The sequence below is a fragment of the Pseudophryne corroboree genome, unplaced genomic scaffold (genome assembly GCF_028390025.1).
Source record: "Pseudophryne corroboree isolate aPseCor3 unplaced genomic scaffold, aPseCor3.hap2 scaffold_2288, whole genome shotgun sequence".
NCBI classification, from domain to species: Eukaryota; Metazoa; Chordata; class Amphibia; order Anura; family Myobatrachidae; genus Pseudophryne; species Pseudophryne corroboree.
The window spans coordinates 1-14932 of NW_026968941.1; the positions used below are offsets into that span (position 1 = coordinate 1).

Consider the following 14932-nt stretch of genomic DNA (forward strand, 5'->3'; position numbering starts at 1 on the left):
AGAGAGGGGATAGGGAGAGAGAGAGAGAGGAGGGGATAGGGGGAGAGAGAGAGTGAGAGAGAGAGAGAGGGAAAGAGGGAGAGAGAGAGAGAGAGAGAGGGAGAGAGAGGGGGGATAGGGAGAGAGAGAAAGAGAGAGAGAGAGAGAGGGGATAGGGAGAGAGAGAGAGTGAAAGAGAGAGAGGGAAAGAGAGAGGGAGAGAGAGAGAGAGAGGGAGAGGGAGAGAGAGGAGGGGAAAGAGAGAGGAGAGAGAGAGAGAGGGAGAGGGAGAGTGGAGGGGAGAGAGAGAGGGAGAGAGAGAGACAGATGTTACTGATAACATTACAGAATGAGAGAGAGAGAGATGTATAGCTATGAGCCAGATGTACAGAGATAGATAGATAGATAGATAGAATAGATAGATAGATAGATAGATAGATAGATAGATAGATAGATATGAGATAGATAGTTGATAGATGTATAGATATATATTTGATGATTGATATAGATAGATATTAAATGATAGAGATATATTAGGTGATAGATTGATGGATAGATAGATAGATAAATAGACAGATAGATAGATAGATAGATAGATAGATAGATAGATAGATAGATAGATAGAAGATAGATAGAAAACACACCTATGTTCCGGAATACCTGTCTTTGTATAAGTACTATGGGTAAGAGATAGATATGAGATGGATAGATAGATAGATAGATAGATAGATAGATAGATAGATAGATAGATAGATAGGTAGGTAGATACTGTAGTTAGATATTAGATAGATAGATAGATAGATAGATAGATAGATAGATAGATAGATAGATAGATAGATAGATAGATAGTTGATAGATGTATAGATAGATAGATACTGTAGATAGATATTAGATAGACAGATAGTTGATAGATGTATAGATAGATTGATAGATAGATAGATATATAGATACTGTAGATAGATATTAGATAGATAGATAGATAGTTGATAGATGTATAGATATATATTTGATGATTGATATAGATAGATATTAAATGATAGACAGATAGATAGATAGATAGACAGATAGATAGATAGATAGATAGTTGATAGATGGATAGATAGATAGATAGATAGATAGATACTGTAGATAAATATTAGATAGACAGATAGTTGATAGATGTATAGATAGATTGATAGATAGATACTGTAGATAGATATTAGATAGATAGATAGTTTATAGATGTATAGATATATATTTGATGATTGATATAGATAGATATTAAATGATAGACAGAGAGATAGATAGATATATAGATAGATAGATAGATAGATAGATAGATAGATAGATAGATAGATAGATAGATAGTTGATAGATGTATAGATATATATTTGATGATTGATATAGATATTAAATGATAGATAGATAGATAGATAGATAGATAGATAGATAGATAGATAGATAGACAGACAGACAGACAGACAGACAGATAGATAGATAGATAGATAGATAGATAGATAGATAGATAGATAGATAGTTGATAGATTGTATAGATAGATAGATAGATAGATAGATAGATAGATATATACTGTAGATAGATATTAGATAGACAGATAGTTGATAGATGTATAGATAGTTTGATAGATAGATAGATAGATAGATAGATAGATACTGTAGATAGATATTAGATAGATAGATAGATAGATAGATAGATAGATAGATAGATAGATAGATAGATAGATAGATAGATAGTTGATAGATGTATAGATATATATTTGATGATTGATATAGATAGATATTAAATGATAGACAGATAGATAGATAGATAGATAGATAGATAGATAGATAGATAGAAAGCGAGATAAACAGGCGGCACTCATCAGGCTGAATAAACGTAGTGACTTTATTGGCTAAAGGCCGACATGTTTCGGAGATAGCTTCTCCGTCCTCAGGGCCAGACAAAAAAGATAGATAGATATGAGATAGATAGATATGAGATAGATAGATAGATAGATATTAGATAGATAGATAGATAGACAGATAGATAGATAGATAGATAGATAGATAGATAGATAGATAGATAGATAGATAGATAGATAGATATGAGATATATTGATAGATAGATAGATATGAGATATATAGATAGATATGAGGTAGATAGATAGATAGATAGATAGATAGATAGATAGATAGATAGATAGATAGATAGATAGATAGGTACTGTAGACAGACAGACAGACAGACAGACAGACAGACAGACAGACAGACAGACAGACAGACAGATAGATAGATAGATAGATAGATAGATAGATAGATAGATAGATAGACACAATATAAGAATATGTTGGTGATATCATATAGACTTCATGAGGCACTTTCAGAGATAGTTTCACATCTGTCTGCACAGAGTCGGCAGATACATATAGATACCCGTGTGTGTCTGTCTACAGTGTATCTAAATATATCTATACATCTAGATAGATAGGTGATAGATCTGTATAGCTATATCTATATATATATATATATATAGATATATATAGATATATATATATATATATATATCTATGTGTGTGTGTGTGTGTGTGTGTGTGTGTGTGTGTGTGTGTGTGTGTGTGTGTGTGTGTGTGTGTCTGTCTGTCTATCTATCATAGAAGCCCCCCTTCCTTCCCTGTAATACATTGTATCCCGGCTCTCAGTGCTGCCCCCTTCCCCAGGGACTAGCTGCTGGAATGAGACGGATCACCACTCTCTCCCTCTCTCCCACTCTACCTCTCTCACTCTCCCTGTCTCAGCCTCTCCCTCTCTATCCCTGTCTCTCTTCCCCTCTCTCTCTCTCTCTCTCCGATCATCACTCCTCTCCCAGTGCCCGGTACAGTGTGCAGCGCCGGAGATCAGCACCTCGGACAGCGGTAAGAGCCGGCGGAGTAGGGGGGTAATACGGGGCAGGGGAGAAAGTTACAGCGCAGGGGGTGATGCACAGGTGGGGGAGTTTGGGGAGTGCGGCGCAGGGGGTGATGCACAGGTGGGGGAGTTTGGGGAGTGCGGCGCAGGGGGTGATGCACAGGTGGGGGAGTTTGGGGAGTGCGGCGCAGGGGGTGATGCACAGGTGGGGGAGTTTGGGGAGTGCGGCGCAGGGGGTGATGCACAGGTGGGGGAGTTTGGGGAGTGCGGCAGCTGTTGTTACCCTGGAAGGACTGGGGCGGATAGTGCGTACTGTAGAGATATACAGGAGATATAGAGATCGATGTATGTATGTACAGTATATGTATACGCTGTGCGGTGTGATAGCGGGGTCTCCTCAGGTGATGTCTATACACAGTGCACTTACTGGCAGTATGTCCCCATCAGTGCCCCCCACATCCTGTGCAAAGCCCCCCATCAGTGCCCCCCACATCCTGTGCAGAGTCCCCATCAGTGCCCCCCACATCCTGTACAGAGCCCCCATCAGTGCCCCCCACATCCTGTGCAGAGCCCCCATCAGTGCCCCCCACATCCTGTGCAGAGCCCCCATCAGTGCCCCCCACATCCTGTGCAGAGCCCCCATCAGTGCCCCCCGCATCCTGTGCAGAGCCCCCATCAGTGCCCCCCGCATCCTGTGCAGAGCCCCCATCAGTGCCCCCCACATCCTGTACAGAGCCCCCATCAGTGCCCCCCGCATACTGTGCAGAGCCCCCATCAGTGCCCCCCACATCCTGTACAGAGCCCCCATCAGTGCCCCCCCACATCCTGTACAGAGCCCCATCAGTGCCCCCCACATCCTGTACAGAGCCCCCCATCAGTGCCCCCCACATCCTGTGCAGTGTCCCCCATCAGTGCCCCCCACATCCTGTACAGAGCCCCCATCAGTGCCCCCCACATCCTGTACAGAGCCCCCATCAGTGCCCCCCACATCCTGTACAGAGCCCCCATCAGTGCCCCCCCACATCCTGTACAGAGCCCCCATCAGTGCCCCCCACATCCTGTGCAGTGTCCCCATCAGTGCCCCCCACATCCTGTGCAGAACCCCCATCAGTGCCCCCCCCCCCGCATCCTGTGCAGTGTCCCCATCAGTGCCCCCCGCACCTTGTGCAGAGCCCCCATCAGTGCCCCCCACGTCCTGTGCAGAGCCCCTATCAGTGCCCCCCGCATCCTGTGCAGAACCCCCATCAGTGCCCCCGCATCCTGTGCAGAGACCCCATCAGTGCCCCCCGCATCCTGTGCAGAACCCCCATCAGTGCCCCCTGCATCCTGTGCAGTGTCCCCATCAGTGCCCCCCACATCCTGTACAGAGCCCCCATCAGTGCCCCCCACATCCTGTGCAGAACCCCCATCAGTGCCCCGCATCCTGTGCAGAACCCCCATCAGTGCCCCCCCCCGCATCCTGTGCAGTGTCCCCATCAGTGCCCCCCGCACCTTGTGCAGAGCCCCCATCAGTGCCCCCCACGTCCTGTGCAGAGCCCCTATCAGTGCCCCCCGCATCCTGTGCAGAACCCCCATCAGTGCCCCCGCATCCTGTGCAGAGACCCCATCAGTGCCCCCCGCATCCTGTGCAGAGCCCCCATCAGTGCCCCCTGCATCCTGTACAGTGCCCCCATCAGTGCCCCCTGCATCCTGTACAGTGCCCCCTGCATCCTGTACAGTGCCCCCCGCATCCTGTGCAGAGCCCCCATCAGTGCCCCCCGCATCCTGTACAGTGCCCCCCGCATCCTGTGCAGAGCCCCCATCAGTGCATCCCGCATTCTGTGCAGAACCCCCATCAGTGCCCCCCGCATTGTGTGCAGAGCCCCCATCAGTGCCCCCCGCATCCTGTGCAGAACCCCCATCAGTGCCCCCCGCATCCTGTGCAGAACCCCCACCAGTGCAGAATACAGGGGCTCTGTGTCCCCACACCCTATGCAGAGTACAGGGGCTGTGTCCCCACACCCTATGCAGAGTACAGGGGTTGTGTCCTTACATCCTATGCAGAGTACAGGGGCTGTGTCCCTCCACCCTATGCAGAGTACAGAGGCTGTGTCCCCCCACCCTATGCAAGGTACAGGGGCTGTGTCCCCCCCCCCCCCCTATGCAGAGTACAGGGGCTGTGTCCCCGTCCCCACACCCTATGCAGAGTACAGGGGCTGTGTCCCAACACCCGATGCAGAGTACAGGGGATGTATGTCTCCACATCCCATGCAGAGTACAGGGGCTATGTCCCCACATCCTATGCAGAGTACAGGGGCTGTGTCCCCACACCCGATGCAGAGTACAGGGGATGTATGTCCCCACATCCCATGCAGAGTACAGGGGCTGTGTCCCCACATCCTATGCAGAGTACAGGGGCTGTGTCCCCACATCCCATGCAGAGTACAGGGGCTGTGTCCCCACATCCTATGCAGAGTACAGGGGCTGTGTCCCCACACCCTATGCAGAGTACAGCGGCTATGTCCCCACATCCTATGCAGAGTACAGGGGCTGTGTCCCCACACCCTATGCAGAGTACAGGGGCTGTGTCCCCACACCCTATACAGAGTACAGGGGCTGTGTCCCCACACCCGATGCAGAGTACAGGGGCTGTGTCCCCGCACCCAATGCAGAGTACAGTGGGCCGTGTGTCCTCACACCCTGTGCAGAGTACAGGGGTTGTGTCCTTACATCCTATGCAGAGTACAGGGGCTGTGTCCCTCCACCCTATGCAGAGTACAGAGGCTGTGTCCCCGCACCCAATGCAGAGTACAGGGGCTGTGTCCCCACACCCTATGCAGAGTACAGGGGTTGTGTCCTTACATCCTATGCAGAGTACAGGGGCTGTGTCCCTCCACCCTATGCAGAGTACAGAGGCTGTGTCCCCCCACCCTATGCAAAGTACAGGGGCTGTGTCCCCCCCCCCTATGCAGAGTACAGGGGCTGTGTCCCCGTCCCCACACCCTATGCAGAGTACAGGGGCTGTGTCCCAACACCCGATGCAGAGTACAGGGGATGTATGTCTCCACATCCCATGCAGAGTACAGGGGCTATGTCCCCACTTCATATGCAGAGTACAGGGGCTGTGTCCCCACACCCGATGCAGAGTACAGGGGATGTATGTCCCCACATCCCATGCAGAGTACAGGGGCTGTGTCCCCACATCCTATGCAGAGTACAGGGGCTGTGTCCCCACACCCTATGCAGAGTACAGCGGCTATGTCCCCACATCCTATGCAGAGTACAGGGGCTGTGTCCCCACATCCTATGCAGAGTACAGGGGCTGTGTCCCCACACCCTATGCAGAGTACAGCGGCTATGTCCCCACATCCTATGCAGAGTACAGGGGCTGTGTCCCCACACCCTATGCAGAGTACAGGGGCTGTGTCCCCCACACCCTATACAGAGTACAGGGGCTGTGTCCCCACACCCGATGCAGAGTACAGGGGCTGTGTCCCCGCACCCAATGCAGAGTACAGTGGGCCGTGTGTCCTCACACCCTGTGCAGAGTACAGGGGTTGTGTCCTTACATCCTATGCAGAGTACAGGGGCTGTGTCCCTCCACCCTATGCAGAGTACAGAGGCTGTGTCCCCGCACCCAATGCAGAGTACAGGGGCTGTGTCCCCACACCCTATGCAGAGTACAGGGGTTGTGTCCTTACATCCTATGCAGAGTACAGGGGCTGTGTCCCCTCCACCCTATGCAGAGTACAGAGGCTGTGTCCCCCCACCCTATGCAAAGTACAGGGGCTGTGTCCCCCCCCCCCTATGCAGAGTACAGGGGCTGTGTCCCCGTCCCCACACCCTATGCAGAGTACAGGGGCTGTGTCCCAACACCCGATGCAGAGTACAGGGGATGTATGTCTCCACATCCCATGCAGAGTACAGGGGCTATGTCCCCACATCCTATGCAGAGTACAGGGGCTGTGTCCCCACACCCGATGCAGAGTACAGGGGATGTATGTCCCCACATCCCATGCAGAGTACAGGGGCTGTGTCCCCACATCCTATGCAGAGTACAGGGGCTGTGTCCCCACACCCTATGCAGAGTACAGCGGCTATGTCCCCACATCCTATGCAGAGTACAGGGGCTGTGTCCCCACACCCTATGCAGAGTACAGGGGCTGTGTCCCCACACCCTATACAGAGTACAGGGGCTGTGTCCCCCACACCCGATGCAGAGTACGGGGGCTGTGTCCCCGCACCCAATGCAGAGTACAGTGGGCCGTGTGTCCTCACACCCTGTGCAGAGTACAGGGGCTGTGTCCCCCCACACCCTATGCAGAGTACAGGGGCTGTCCCCCCCCCCCACACCCTATGCACAGTACAGAGGCTGTGTGTCCCCTCACCCTATGCAGAGTACAGAGGCTGTGTCCCCCCCACCCTATGCAGAGTACAGGGGCTGTGTGTCCCTACACCCTATGCAGAGTACAGGGGCTGTGTGTCCCCTCACCCTATGCAGAGTACAGAGGCTGTGTGTCCCCACACCCTATGCAGAGTACAGGGCCTGTGTGTCCCCTCACCCTATGCAGAGTACAGAGGCTGTGTGTCCCCACACCCTATGCAGAGTACAAAGGCTGTGTGTCCCCACACCCTATGCAGAGTACAGAGGCTGTGTGTCCCCACACCCTATGCAGAGTACAGGGGCTGTTGTGTCCACACATCCTATGCAGAGTACAGGGGCTGTATGTCCTCACACCTGATGCAGAGTACAGAGGCTGTGTCCCCACATCCTATGCAGAGTACAGGGGCTGTATGTCCCCACACCTGATGCAGAGTACAGAGGCTGTGTGTCCCCACACCCGATGCAGAGTACAGGGGCTGTGTGTCCCCACATCCTATGCAGAGTACAGGGGCTGTTGTGTCCACACATCCTATGCAGAGTACAGGGGCTGTGTCCCCCCACACCCTATGCAGAGTACAGAGGCTGTGTGTCCCCACACCCAATGCAGATTACAGGGGCTGTGTGTCCCCACATCCTATGCAGAGTACAGGGGCTGTGTGTCCCCACACCCTATGCAGAGTACAGGGGCTGTGTGTCCCCACACCCTATGCAGAGTACAGGGGCTGTGTGTCCCCACATCCTATGCAGAGTACAGGGGCTGTGTGTCCCCACACCCTATGCAGAGTACAGGGGCTGTGTCCCCACACCCTATGCAGAGTACATGGGCTGTGTCCCCACACCCTATGCAGAGTAAAGGGGCTGTGACCCCACACTTTGCATAGTACAGGGGCTGTGTCCCCACACTATGCAGAGGACAGAGGCTGTGTCCCCCCACCCAATGCAGAGTACAGATGCTGTGTCCCCCCACCCAATGCAGAGTACAGAGGCTGTGTCCCCACACCCTATGCAGAGTACAGGGGCTGTGTCCCCACACCCAATGCAGAGTACAGAGGCTGTGTCCCCACATCCTATGCAGAGTACAGGGCTGTGTCCCCACACCCTATGCAGAGTACAGGGGCTGTGTCCCCACACCCTGTGCAGAGTACAGGGGCTGTGTCCCCACACCCTATGCAGAGTACAGGGGCTGTGTCCCCACACCCAATGCAGAGTACAGAGGCTGTGTCCCCACACCCTATGCAGAGTACAGGGGCTGTGTCCCCACATCCTATGCAGAGTACAGGGGCTGTGTCCCCACACCCAATGCAGAGTACAGGGGCTGATGTATACAGTAGATGGCTGCCATCTGTCTCCCTCATACAGACGCGTTAGTGAGATCTCTATGGGACACAACACATCTGGTTGTGTAGCTCTGTGTTTCTGTACATGGAAAAGTTGTGTCTTAGTGAAATATGAGGACGTTGTGCTATTACACAGACATGTATCTTCCATGTCTCTACAATGTATCCAGAATTGGGGGTTTCCTGCTTATTAATGATTGTCTGCGTAAGCTCCTGTAATTCACTTTCTAAAACCATATTTTACTCTTCCATTTATTAAGAATGCGTACAGCAATGGTAAGAGGTAAGAGATGTGTGTCTACCTGCGTGCCCTCACGTGGGCTGCCCCCCCAGGTGTGTCATACAGCGTGCCCCCACGTGGGCTGCCCCCTCAGGTGTGTCATACAGCGTGCCCTCACGTGGGCTGCCCCCTCAGGTGTGACATACAGCGTGCCCTCACATGTGCTGCGCCCTCAGGTGTGTCATACAGCGCCCTCACATGTGCTGCGCCCTCAGGTGTGTCATACAGCGTGCCCTAACATGGGCTGCACCCTCAGGTGTGTCATACAGCGTGCCCTCACATGGGCTGCCCCCTCAGGTGTGACATACAGCGTGTCCTCACATGTGCTGCACCCTCAGATGTGTCATACAGCGTGCCCTCACATGTGCTGCACCCTCAGGTGTGTCATACAGCGTGCCCTCACGTGGGCTGCCCCCTCAGGTGTGTCATACAGCGTGCCCTCACATGTGCTGCACCCTCAGGTGTGTCATACAGCATGCCCTCACGTGGGCTGCACCCTCAGGTGTGTCATACAGCGTGTCCTCACATGTGCTGCACCCTCGGGTGTGTCATACAGCGTGTCCTCACATGTGCTGCACCCTCAGGTGTGTCATACAGCATGCCCTCACATGTGCTGCACCCTCAGGTGTGTCATACAGCGTGTCCTCACATGTGCTGCACCCTCAGGTGTGTCATACAGCGTGTCCTCACATGGGCTGCACCCTCAGGTGTGTCATACAGCGTGCCCTCACATGTGCTGCACCCTCAGGTGTGTCATACAGCGTGCCCTCACATGGGCTGCACCCTCAGGTGTGTCATACAGCGTGTCCTCACATGTGCTGCACCCTCAGGTGTGTCATACAGCGTGCCCTCACATGTGCTGCACCCTCAGGTGTGTCATACAGCGTGCCCTCACGTGGGCTGCACCCTCAGGTGTGTCATACAGCGTGTCCTCACATGGGCTGCACCCTCAGGTGTGTCATACAGCGTGTCCTCACATGGGCTGCACCCTCAGGTGTGTCATACAGCGTGCCCTCACATGGGCTGCACCCTCAGGTGTGTCATACAGCGTGTCCTCACATGGGCTGCACCCTCAGGTGTGTCATACAGCATGCCCTCACATGGGCTGCGCCCTCAGGTGTGTTATACAGTGTGCCCTCACATGGGCTGCACCCTCAGGTGTGTCATACAACGTGCCCTCACATGGGCTGCACCCTCAGGTGTGTCATACAGCGTGCCCTCACATGGGCTGCACCCTCAGGTGTGTCATACAACGTGCCCTCAGGTGTGTCATACAGCGTGCCCTCACCTGATCTGACTGTGCCCCCAGGAGCTGACACTCAGCCACTCAATTATCAACCAGTGATATAACTCCAGCCAGTCAGCTCCTAACTGACGTTTTTAAAATTATATGATAGAAGCTGAACACCTGACAGATGGGAGCTGATTGGCTGGAATTTTATCACCTACAAGGAGTTTTATCACTTGTTGATAAATGTGTCCTCATTTCAGTTTGAAATATGATTTTTTTTATAAGTTCAGGGGTCATTTCTTCCAGTTAATGTTTTAGGGCAGTTTAGAGCGTTTCCTCCTACTTAGCGTCACCCTGTAATCAGCGACACATAATTACACAGGCCCTGCGGCTGGCTGACTTCAAGTCTGCATTTCACCAGGTAGTCAGTCTATATATAGCTGCCTAGATGGCTACAGGCTATGCAGGGACTTGTAGTTCTACAAGATTGCCGATACTTGACATATTTTTTTACTTCTTTCTTTAAGACTTTCTTCTAGAACTTTCTCACTTGTTGACCGGTATTAAACTGTTATCTCCGCAATATCATATATATACAAACATCCTAAGGGGCATCTACTGAAGACATTGCTCTCCCCGCCCCTATCTTCTCTTCATCTGTATTACAAAATATATCCCCTCCTTGTATGTTGTTCCCAAGATCCGGTTTCCATGGTTACTCCATATCCCCCCCCCCCCCCCCCCCCCGATCCAGCCTTACCCAGGGATATGTGTGTGTGTGTGTGTGTGTGTGTGTGTGTGTGTGTGTGTGTGTGTGTGTGTGTGATTTACAAGTGTGTTATATGCATGTAATAATATATATATATATATATATATATATACATATATATATATATATATGTCACAAAGAATCATACAGATAATTATGTTCTTTGTGTATAAGTATGCTTTCTTGCTATCACACTGTATGTTTTGAGCTCTGATCAAGAGATTGGCCAATAATGACATACTATGGCTAATGTTGACATAAGAAATGCTAGATGTGGGGTGCTGTGTTCGGACCGTGGATATTTCATATTAACCTGTTACTAGCGGAGGAGAATTGGGCAGCACAGATGTGAGTGTTACGGTTTATGTGACACAATAACATCTGAATGATACAACTCCTGCGCTGACTGTAAGGAGGCTGCATATAATTGTGTTACGGATCGACCACCGGAGTGTCACAGGTGACAGCCAGAGAGCATGCTGGGAGATACGTCCTATACAGTCCGACCGGAACCCCCCCCCCCCCCCCTCTCCTTCAGACCCCAATTTCCCCAGACCTTAACCCTAACAGTGACCTCGATACTTACCTTCAGTATATAGGCAGTCTGTGCTCTGTCGCCGGGATGCTATTCTGTGTAAGGGTAACGCATTATAATAACACTACACATTAGGAGGGGATTGTGTGTCTGTGTATAGCACGGTGACAATGCGCTCTCAGCCCCAGGGTATAATATTTCTATTACCTACAATACAACTGTATAATTACAAACATTAGAGGAGAATTTGCAGGAACACTCGGCTGCCGGTGGGTGCGTGTCATCAGGCGGTAATGCAGTATAATGCCCCATGCGATAAAGCCAGTGACAGTACCATTGTGTAGCATTGCATGGTCATTATCCATAATAAATAATGTATAGCTATAAGCCCCGGAGTGTGAGACGGTGAAGGCAGGGAAGTTGCACTGTGCGGCCAGTTATGGTGTTACTTGCAGTAAGGAAGTCATTGCATCTATCTATTTATCATTCCTCTCTCTCTATATATCATCCATCTCTATAGAAGCAGACTGATCTGTGGCTTCAGGTGAGAGAACCGAGGTTCCAGGCTGCACATTGCAGGCAGGATGGGCTATACACAGGGGAAGTGTGCCTGGAAGGGGGTGAGGAGGAGTGGAAGAACATGAGCGTTAGACAGATGGATGTGAGGTAAATAGACACAGCGCATTATTAGGTTTGTATATAAAGATTTCTGTTGCGGTCTGTCTCACACTGTACAGCACAAAGGCGTCCAGAGCTAATGCAGATTGCAGTGCGGCTGAACCCGGGGTTTCTGTGAGTGGGAGTGAGGAGCTGCTACTGTTCTATACCTCACCCCTTACATCGCCGGATTCGTGCCAAGACGTGGATTTACTTAGTAGCCTGTTCCCAGCGTTCTGCATTAGGAAATAATAATATGTCACTGCGACCGGAGCCCTGTGCAACAGTAACACTCTATAGGGTCTCTGCTTGTCCTAATGGCTTTGTTATAGCATCAAAGGCAGGCATGTCCAAACTGCGGCCCTCCAGCTGTTGAGAAACTACACATCCCAGCATGCCCTGACACAGCTTTAGCATTCTCTGACAGCAAAACTGTGTCAGGGTATGCTGGGATATGTAGTTTCACAACAGCTGGAGGGCCGCAGTTTGGACATGCCTGATCAAAGGGGAACTCCGGCCATATCTGTGTGGGGATACGGTCTTTAGGTCGTCAAGACTTAGGCCGACAATGGGGGTCATTCCGAGTTGATCGCTCGCTGCCGATTTTCGCAGCGCAGCAGTGAGGGCAAAAATGGCATTTCTGCGCGTGCGTGTGCCCCGCAATGCGCACGCGCGGCATACGTGTACAACGAACGATGTGGTTTTGCACAGGCTCTAGCGAAGATTTAAGTCGCACTGACAACCGCAAAGGGATTGACATGAAGTTTCTGGGTGTAACCAGACCGTTTTCAGGGAGTGTTTGGAAAAACGCAGGCGTGTCAGGGAAAACGCAGGCGTGGCTGGGCGAATGCTGGGCGGGTGTGTGACGTCAAATCCGGACACGAATAGGCTGAAGTGATCGCAAACGCCGAGTAGGTTCAGAGCTACTCAGAAACTGCACTGTTTTTGTAGAGCTCGGCTGCACATGCGTTCGCACTTCGGCTAAGCTAAAATACACTCCTTAGTGGGCGGCGGCATAGTGTTTGCACGGCTGCTAAAAACTGCTAGCGAGCGATCAACTCAAAATGACCCCCAATGTCTAGGTCGACCACCTGAAGCATGGCGCGCGAAGTGAGCCATGCGCAGGGACACGGTGCACTAATTGGGGTTCCCCATCATTGGGGGTCATTCCGAGTTGTTAGCTCGTTGCCGATTTTCGCAACGGAGCTATTAATGCGAAAATGCGCTAAGTATTTTAGCTCAAAACTTAGTAGATTTACTCACGTCCGAACGAAGATTTTTAATCGTTGAAGTGATCGGAGTGTGATTGACAGGAAGTGGGTGTTTCTGGGCGGAAACTGACCGTTTTCTGGGAGTGTGCGGAAAAACGCAGGCGTGCCAGGATAAAACGCGGGAGTGTCTGGAGAAATGGGGGAGTGGCTGTCCGAACGCAGGGCGTGTTTGTGACGTCAAACCAGGAACGAAACGGCCTGAACTGATCGCAGTGTAGGAGTAAGTCTCGAGCTACTCAGAAACTGCTAAGAATTTTCTATTCGCAATTCTGCTAATCTTTCGTTCGCAATTCTGCTAAGCGAAGATTCACTCCCAGAGGGCGGCGGCCTAGCGTGTGCAATGCTGCTAAAATCTGCTAGCGAGCGAACAACTCGGAATGAGGGCCATTGTACGGAGAAAACGACACTCAAAAAAGTGGAAAAACTCATGTCGACCTTTTGTCATGTCGACCTGGAGTCCCTGTTGACCTAGAAATCATGTCGACATACTTACTGTCGACCAATAGTGGTCGACCTATACACTTCTGACCTAAGTCTAGTCTATCTAACATACCACACCTATCTGTGTGCCCCCCTTGCTGAGTGGTGAGTATACAGGCGGCCTATGTAGTCGGTTTGGGGTCTATTTACTAAGCCTCAGATGTAGATAAAGTACCAGCAGCTCAGCTCCTCGCTGCCATGTCACAGGCTGTGTTTGAAAAATGACAGTTAGGAGCTGATTGGCTGGTACTTTATCTCCATCCAAGGCTTAGTAAACACACACCCCAGTCGCTCTGTGCGGCGAGGCCTGGGCACCGGGTCACGCATCAGACGTCTTCCCGCGCTCTGTAAACAGTCTAATTGGCTGTCAGGTTGCAGATGGCTCCTTTATGGTTGAACAGCAGTCAACAAAACCTGTTTATCTGCAGCACAAAGGGGACGGAATGGTGAAATCTCCGCTTTCTCCTCCGCTCTCCGTCTAGCGCACATAAAAACCACGCTGTCTATTTAATCAGCATTGAAATGTCTGAGAAATCAACGGGCAGCATAAGCCGGGTAACAAGTAACCTACAAGAGGAAATGACAGGAGGCAGATAAATACACAAGTGACAAAGGTCACCCAATACATAATCCAGAGCTCAGGGGAACTGGACGGCCGTTCAACTTCTAGAGAACAATCCCTCCATTGACTGCAGTGGCAGTGCTGTCCACTTAGCAATGGGCTGCGCCTGGCTGAGAGAGACATCGTAAGTCCGAATGGCTGAACTAGGGCTGAGAATTCCCTTTGATAACAGTATGAATGTGTCACTATAGTGGCTTCCAAGCAGGCAAATAACTGCGATATGCTTTCATATGGCATAAACGTCAATTGATTGTTTCTTTTTGTCAATGTATTCTTTCTCTTCCACCCTCTGCCCATCCTCTTCCCATAGGTTATCTTTCCCATTTCCCCATCTGTTCTCTTCCGTATTCTCTGTGTTCTGTCTCCCACCAAACCCTCCTAAATCCTCCACCTTCCACCATTCCTCATTCTGACGTTCTCTCATCTCTTCCACCTTCTTCCCATAGGTTATCCTTCCCATGTCCCCATCTGTTCTCTTCCGTATTCTCTGTGTTCTGTCTCCCACCAAACCCTCCTAAATCCTCCACC

The 14932-nt window shown here is 50.8% G+C and overlaps 1 protein-coding gene across 2 annotated transcripts in view; it reads left to right on the top strand.

Moving 5' to 3' along the window:
• The first annotated feature begins 2696 nt into the window (after positions 1-2696).
• The window catches only part of GRM2 (glutamate metabotropic receptor 2), a 33610-nt gene continuing 21374 nt past the window's right edge, over positions 2697-14932 (top strand). Inside the window, exons 1-2 of one of the 2 annotated variants that reach the window (XM_063952327.1) lie at positions 2697-2867; positions 11895-12040. The gene's annotated coding sequence lies outside the window, so the exon portion shown is untranslated. The remainder of the gene's footprint in view (positions 2868-11894; positions 12041-14932) is intronic. The other variant, XM_063952328.1, reaches the window with a different exon arrangement.